The sequence below is a fragment of the Lontra canadensis genome, unplaced genomic scaffold (genome assembly GCF_010015895.1).
Source record: "Lontra canadensis isolate GAN:19392208 unplaced genomic scaffold, GSC_riverotter_1.0 scaffold52, whole genome shotgun sequence".
NCBI classification, from domain to species: Eukaryota; Metazoa; Chordata; class Mammalia; order Carnivora; family Mustelidae; genus Lontra; species Lontra canadensis.
Genome location: NW_022631046.1, coordinates 7,880,734 through 7,889,332, shown reverse-complemented (window position 1 = coordinate 7,889,332; position 8,599 = coordinate 7,880,734).

Below are 8,599 nucleotides of genomic sequence, written 5' to 3'. Positions count from 1 at the left end.
GAGTGCCTCATGCCCCTGAAATATCTTTTGCACAATAATAATTTAACTATTAATAATAATAAGTAAAGTACTTTATCATCTTTCACTCCTCACTCATCCCACCATATCTATGGCAAGACATTTTCACATTAGTAAATTATAAAGGACTATTTCTTTGAATCCTGACTATAATATTCTACTTTAGGTTTTCAGACTATTCTAAAGCTGTCTATGGGTCTAAGCAATGTAGTGCTGAAATAGATGGCTTCTGGAATGTTCTAGCACTGAGTTCCTATCAAATCGTAAGGAGGCCATGGAAGTGTGGTAGGTCTAAATTCTCTGCAACTCATCATTCTAATTATGCGGCCCAGGGAGGCCAACTGGCTGTCAAGAGATATCAGGAAGTTCATTTACATTGGTAAATTCACTGTGGTACAAGCTCTGAATCTTCGCTTTGCAGGCTCAAAACTTGAACTTTCGTCAGCACATTGAAAGTAAAGTTTTCTCTTGGCAAACTCATATTATCCAAGCTCACCAAGACTGAAATGTCATTTTATTAATTTACAATGGGCAATAAAATATTCATGTGGATTGTTATGCTTACATCAACAGGACCAGTACATTTCCTCTTTACAGACAAAACTGCCTAGGATGCCAATTATAATTGAAAAACTGGTGGTGGGGTGAGGGAAGGTCCTGTATTCAGAACAAGAGGAGGTAGTTGAATGATGTACCTTAGGGACAAACTTATCCTGTAGCCTAGAGTGTTCTGAGTCTGCTGAGGTCTCTTCTCCCCCATAATAGGTTTGAGTACAAAACTGAGGTGCACATAGGTTGTGTAGCTTAGTTGGTGTGTGTGTGTGGGGGGGGGTAAGAGTTGGGCACGAATTGGAATTGGACAAAGGGAGGATGAATATAGGGAATATTTCAGGAGTATGGAATAGTATACGTCATGGCTCAGATAAGGGAAAGACCGATGAACCAGAAAGGAGCGATAGTTCACCATGCCTGATTTGTAACAGTACAAAGGAAACAATGTCTGGAGATAAGAACAGAGGGGTAGCTGGAGCAGGGGCATGTGATGGCCTTGTAAGCCACAGGACGGGATTTAAATTTTGATCCTCAAGAGGATGGGGAACTCATGAGAAGTTTTAAGCGAGGGAGTAATGATGATCAGATTTGTGCTTTAGAAAGCTCACTCCCGCTACAGGGTGGAGAATGAACTAGAGAAACGCAAGACCAAAAGCAGAGGTGAGCTGGCATCTCAGATTAGAATGGAATGACTCAAAAAATGGGATGATGTGAGATAGAATTTATGGGAGTGGGCGATTAATTGAATATGGACAAAAGTAAGAAAGGAACAGGTGAAGAGGACAGTTTCTCATTTGGGCATGCTGGTGCCAACACTGTGAGGGGAACCGTGGGGGTCACAGGGAATCGAGTGAAGGGTGAGCAGAAGAGGCAGACAATGACTCACTTTAGAGTTGAGAAATTTCAGATTGAGCTTGATGATTCCATAGTTGAAGTAGATTTATCCAGTAGGCTATTAAATATTTGGGTTTGTTTGTTTATTTATTTATGAGAGAGCATGATCAGGAGGAGGAGCAGAGGGAGAGAGAGAAAATCGCAAGGAGAGATTCTCTGACAGAGTCCCTATATGAGGCTTGATCTCATGACTCTTTGAGATCCTCACCTGAGCAGAAACCAAGAGTCTCTTGCTCAACCAACTGAGCCACCCAGGTGCCCTTTGGCTTCATATTTAGAAGAGAGAGCCAGACTGCAGATTTGGAGATCATCAGCAAATAAATAATATGTAATAGAAACCATAGAATGTCTGGTGATCCATTGAGAAAGATATGGGAGGTAAGAAATAACAATACCAGTCACTCTTCTGTGTACCTTCTGGCAGTGTCCTTCCAAAGTTGAGTAGTTCTAGTGCTTGTCTAGAAGCTTCAAGGTCAAGTTCATCACATGATTTCTCAAACAAGACAACTTCTTGGAAGACTTATTGAGCTAACAATCACATAAAACAAACAAGCAAGCAAACATTCCACTTGTATTTGGCAAACACTTTAAACTAGCCTCCGAAGTCATGTAGCAAGTATTCATTTGGAGCAAGTTACTAAGTCCTGCCCAGCTTTGTGGGAAGAATTAGAGTCTACCTTATGGTGGAAGGAGTGTCCAAGAATTTGCAGATGTATTTTTTTTTCCAGGCATATTTTTAAATTACCACAGTCAGGGAAAAAGAGACTACATGTCTTGGAGGCTTTACTCAGTAAGTTTACTACCAACAGGTGGTCTGAAATTCCTTCCTTCCTTTCTTCCTTCCTTCCCACTTTCCTTCCTTCCTTCTTTCCTTCCTTCCTTCCTTCCATTCATCTTTCAAAACTCATTTATAGATATAGGCTAAACGTGGTGTCACAATCAGTAAATTCCAAATTCAATGCACATATTGTTCTTTAAAAAGACGTTTTTGTGTTTTTTTTAACAGTGCAGATTTATTAGTTTACAGTTCTAGGGTGAGATGCTGCTATCAGTTTCACTAGACTTAAGTCAAGGTGTCTTCAGGGGCTGATTCCCTCTGGAGACTCAAGAAATGAACGTTCCCTGCCTTTTCCAGCTTCTGGAGGCTGGCAGCACTCCTTGGCTCATGACCCCTTCCTTGAATCATTCTGAGACAAGGAAACTGAAGGGACTCCATAAAAAATGCTCTTTTTTTTTTCTTTGCTTCTTTTCCTGTATCTGTTCTTTCTAGGACCTGTACCCCTGCCTTACAGAGGCTTTAATGTTTGTCCTCCCTATAAAGGTCAAGGAGTTAATGATTCCTCTGGAGTCTTCCAGCACAATAGATGATGATATCTGGGGACTGACCAGGTGAGGTCATCATGTATGTTTTCTGAGACCACCGTCTCCAGACACCTTGATGCTCCAGAGTCTTAGGGATTTATAGAGGACATCAGAACAAGGACTTGTTTGACGAGTTCCTGGATGCCTGCAAGGACACGTACACCAGACCATCATGCGCAGTAAAAACCCATACTTCCAGCAAAGACGAGACTCATTCTCCTTTTCCTTTCCAAGTCTCCCAGAGGTTCCCTCTGTCTCTGCTCCCTGTGTACATTCTCAATAAACTCTGCTCTCACTTCCTGCTGGTTCATGGTTGATTTCCATCCTTAATTTTTATTTGTTTATGTATTTTTAAGTGTGCTCTAGGCCCAGTGTGGGACTTGAAATCATGACCTGAGATCAAGAGTCTCATACTCTACAACTAAGCCAGTCAGGAGCCTCATGCTGGTTTTCTATCCTGCATGTAGCCAAGGACCCTCGTGGGTGGTCGGGCAGGACCCCCGTTGGGTCCTCAGACCCAGCATGCCAGCATCAATTCCAACCCCTTGCTTCTACTGTCACATCTTTTTTAATTGAGGTGAAATGAACCTAACAAAATTTTAATTATTTTTAATTATTATTTTAAAATTTTATTTTAATTATTTTAATTATTTTTAAGTGGATCCTTTGGTGGCATAATGTACCTTCACGTTATTGTACAGCCATTCCCACCATCCGTTTCCAGAACTTTCTAATTGAAAAGAGCTTTAAAATGTTGACTGTTGTTTCTCCTTCAGTGTGGTAGATGGAAAGAATCAGAGCTTTGTAGGCATGGGTAAGTTTCCGACTTTTGAACTTAGTGAACTCATATATAACATTTAGATAGAGTTGTAGACAGCGTGGATGACATGTCTAGAACCAGGCCAGACTCTTTGCTCTTAATAGTTTAGATCTAGTATATATGAACCTACGTAGAATCCAGTTTATTTTCCAACATTTCTTCCAGAGGGAAGATAGCTGACTCTTACTTAGCATGAAACCTTAATTGCTCAGCTTCCAAAGGCTGAACTTGATTTGCTCACTCCATTCACAGGCTCCTTTGCTTTTTGGCTCTGAGTTGGGCTGGACCAGTGGGAAACCCCTGCAGGTAATCCAGAAGGTGGAAGGGAGAAAGAGGCCAAGACTTACAGTGCCCTGGTACCCTCTCTTTCATGTCTAAGTGGCTTTTAAATATTCCTCTACTGAAGGTCACGGCTCCTATCCTGTCTCTCTTGCCTAGTTCTCCTTGCATTCTGGCAGCTGCTTCCTCCTCTTGCTCCTTTAGGCACTAGTTCAGCTAGATCTGGGGTAACTCCTGCTGTTGCTAACTTAGGGGTGCTTTCCTATTTCTTACTGGTTTTCTTAACTTCTGACCATACTTACATCAGCAATTCCCTCCTTTAAAATTTCTTCAATTACATTCTTCCTTCTGGGCTCCTGATTGATACTTTCCTTTTTTTTTTTTTTTTTTGAAACAAATCTTACTCTGAATTCCATTATGTAAAAGAGACAAAAGTGGAGCCACATTAGCTGATGCAAGGGTGGATAATGTAGGACCAATTGCTTCCTTCTGCCCACCCACTGCAGTGGCCTCTGAGGATTTAGGATTTTGAGGGACATGTTTAGAAAAACACTGGACTGAGAAAACTCAGGGAAATGCTAGCCCTGCCCAACGCTTGGATGACCTCTTTCTACCAACCTCGTGAAATAAGTTCACCAGACCTCACATGCACACTTTGGAAGTGAGTGAGAACACATCTTCACATATTTATTCTGTTTCTACAGTACAGCGACACTATCTCTTATAGAATTCTATGCATCTTATTTTTAAAAAATATTTTATTTATTCATGAGAGAGAGAGGCAGAGGGAGAAGAAGAAGCAGACTCCCCACTGAGCAGGAAGTCCAATGCAGGACTTGATCCCAGGATCTTGGGATCATGACCGAGCCAAAGGCGGACACATAACAACTGAGCCACCCAGGTACCCTCCATGTACCTTACTGCATTTGGTGAGCTGTTCAGGTAGGGGGTCTGCAGGCTGCTTTCTCAGTTTGAAGGCTGATAAGAATACTGACTTAGATTTGGCTTCACACTGATTTCACTTCGATTTCATACTGATTTCTTTTCAAATAGGAAATGTAAAGAATATTCATAAGATAAAAAAGATGAGTTATATCCTAGATCCCCATGGCTTGCCTCTTGGCCACTACGTGTGCTTTTGGAAAACCCATGCAAAATGAGAAGTCTACCAGGTCAGAAATCCCAACCATGCACTTTGGATGGGATGAGCCATCTCAGCACCCATAAGGTCCACCCTGTGATCATAGGTGGGAAGTTTTGTTGTGCCACCTCTGCGTGGTCTAGGCTGTACTCCACTAATTTATGGTTTAAATGAAATAGGCTTGGCCATGGCTTATCACATATATATTAAGGGCAGTATTCTTTTTCTTTTTTCCCCCTGGTATTTATTTCTTTATTTAATTGTTTATTTGCTGGGATTTTTTAAAAATTTAAATTCAATTAACATATTATTAGTTCCAGAGGTAGACTTCAGTGATTCATCAGTCTTATGTGCTACGCAGTGCTCATTACATCATGAGCCATCCTTAATGTCCATCACCTAGTTACCCCAACCCCCCAACACCCCCCCTCGCATCTAGCAACCCTCAGTTTGTTTCCTGTGATTAAGAGTCTCTTAAGGTTTGTCGCCCTCTCTGGTTTCATCTTGTTATATTTTTCCCTCCCTTCCCCTATGCTCCTCTGTTTTGTTTCTTAAATTCAACATATGAGTGAGATCATAGGATAATAGTCTTTCTCTGATTGACCTATTTCACTTAGCATAATACCCTTCAGTTCTATCCACGTTGTTGCAAATGTCAAGATTTCATTTTTTTGATGGCTGAGTAGTATTCCATTGTGTATGTAATATATGTATATACCATATCTTCTTTATCCATTCATCTGTCGATGGACATCAGGGCTCTTTCCATAGTTCAGCTATTGTGGACATTGCTGCTATAAACAGTGGGGTGCGGGTGCCCTTTCAGATCACTACAGTTGTATCTTTGGGGTAAATGCCTAGTAGTGTAATTTTTGGGTCATAGCATAGCTCTATTTTCAAATTTATGAAGAACCTCCAAACTGTTTTCCAGAGTGGCTGCACCAGCTCGCATTCCTAGCAACAGTGTAAGAGGGTTCCCTTTTCTTCACATCCTCTCTAACATCTGTCATTTCCTGACTTGTTAATTTTAATAAGGGAAGTATTTTTAATAGATTTCAAACCATTAACTGTTATTTGGGATCTTCCTTAAACCATACCTCCAAAGAAAGTCAGTGGAGACCTGATATTTCTTGAGGTGAATCAAGTCAACTAGAGTATCGAGAAAACCAGTAAGGACTTCTGGAGAGTTCATGTGTCTCCCCACTCTTTTCAAGTTCTTGCCTTTACCTCCCTCTTCAGACTACCCTCAAGGGATGAAAGAAACACCAAGTTGCTTGATACTAGGCTTCAATTAGTTGGTTCAATGCTGCTAATATAGTGTGTTAAAAGTGAACAATTCAGTTAAATTTAAAAAAATCTACTTGAAAAAAAATTTGCTTGATGCCAAATAGCTGGTTAGTAGTACTGTGTATATTCTTTAGAATTCCTAAACTATTTTTGCCTTACATATATACAAAGCCTTTATCTGCACTTTGCTTATTATGTTGTGATTTTTCATGGATTTGCTTCTAATTGCAAATGAATTACTTGGTTGTCACATGTGAAATTAACAAGAAGAAAAATGTTCTAATTTACAGAAGGTCAGGTGTAGGTTGTGGGAAATTTTCAACAGTCAAGCAACATGCATATTAAATGAAAAGAAAAAAGTTCACCAAGTAGGATCAAAGGATTATTGAAAGACTCTCAAGATTGTTGGATTTGGACCATATCTTCACAAGTAGGAAGATAACTAGATTGAGGAACCCAGTAAGACAACTGTTATAAGAATAGTTCTATACCCTTCTATCTTAGCTTGAGCTGCTATAACAAAATTCCACAGACCAGGTGTTAGCTTACAGTCCTGGAGACTGGAAGTCTGAGATCAGGGTGCCAGCATGGTTGGATGAGGACCATCTTTTGGACTGCAGACTTATATTATTATCCCTACATGGAGGAAGGGACTAGAAAATGCTATGGTTTCTTTGGTAAGAATACTAATCTCAATCATGAGGGCTCTACCTTCATGATCTAATTACTTCCCAAAGACCCCACGTGCTATCACCACTATCACGTTTGGAGCTTAGGATGCAACATATGAATTTGGGGTGGAGGGCACAAACATTCAAACCACAGACCTTCCTTCCTTCCTTCCTCAACAGATATTTATTGGGCACTGTTTTAATTATTGAGGATACAGCAGCAAACAAGAATTAAGGTTCTTGTAGTCAGGGAACTTATATTCTTGTTGGAGAGATATAAACAAATAAGAAAAGTCAGAAGCGATAGTTTTCTCTGCTCTGCAGAGAATTAAAATGGGTGATGTGATAGACTGGAGACCACATTAGATGAGATGATCCTTGAAGATATCTCTGAGGATGTGATTTTTTTAAAAAGTTTATTTATTTATTTTTTTAGTAATCCCTACACCCAATGTGGGGCTTAAACTCAAGACCCCAAGATCAAGAGTCACGTGCTCTTTTGACTGAACCAGCTAGGCGCCCCGAGGAGATTTCTGAGGTACAATATGAATGCCATGAAATTAGCCACAAGGGCTCAGGGAACAATATTTCCTTTTTTTTTTTTTTTTAATAAGTTGTCTTTTATTTCAGGTGATTTATAAAAATTTAAATACAATTAATTAACATACGATGTGTTATTTGTTTCATGGGTACAGGTCTGTGATTCATCAGTCATTATAGTACATACCCTCTCCAATGTCCATCACTCAGCTTTCCCATCCCTCCACCCATGCCCTCTCCACTCCAGCAACCCTCAGTTTGTTTCCTATGATTAAGAGTCTCTTATGGTTTGTCTCCCTCTCTGGTTTCATCTTGTTTCATTTTTTTCTCTCTTCCCCTGTGATTCTCTGCCTTATTTCTTAAATTCCACGTATGACTGAGATTATAGGATAATTGTCTTTCTCTGACTGACTTATTTCACTTAGCATAATACCCTCCAATTCCATCCATGTCATTACAAATGTCAAGGTTTCATTTTTTTTGATGGCTGAGTAGTATCTATTGTGTGTGTGTGTGTTTGTGTGTGTGTATGTGTTTGTGTGTGTGCATCATCATATATATATCCCACATCATCTTTGTCCATTCATCTGTCAGTGGACATCAGGGCTCTTTCCATAGTTTGGCTATTGTGGACATTGCTACTATCAACATTGTGGAGCAGGTACCCCTTCAGATCACTACATTTGTATCTTTGGGGTAGAAACCCAGTAGTGGCAATTGCTGGGTCATAGGGTAGCTCTATTTTCAACTTTTTGAGCAACCTCCAAACTCTTTTCCAGAGTGACTGCATCAGCTTGCATTCCCACCAACAGTGTAAGGGGTCCCCCTTCTCCGCATCATCGCCAACACCTGTCGTGTCCTGATTTGTTAATTTTAGCCATTCTGACTGGTGTGAGGTAGTATCTCACTGTGGTTTTGATTTGTATTTCCCTGATGGCGAGCGACGTTGAACACTTTTTTCATGTGTCTGTTGGCCATTTATGTCTTCTTTGGAGAAATGTCTGTTCATGTCTTCTGCCTGTTTCTTGATTGGAT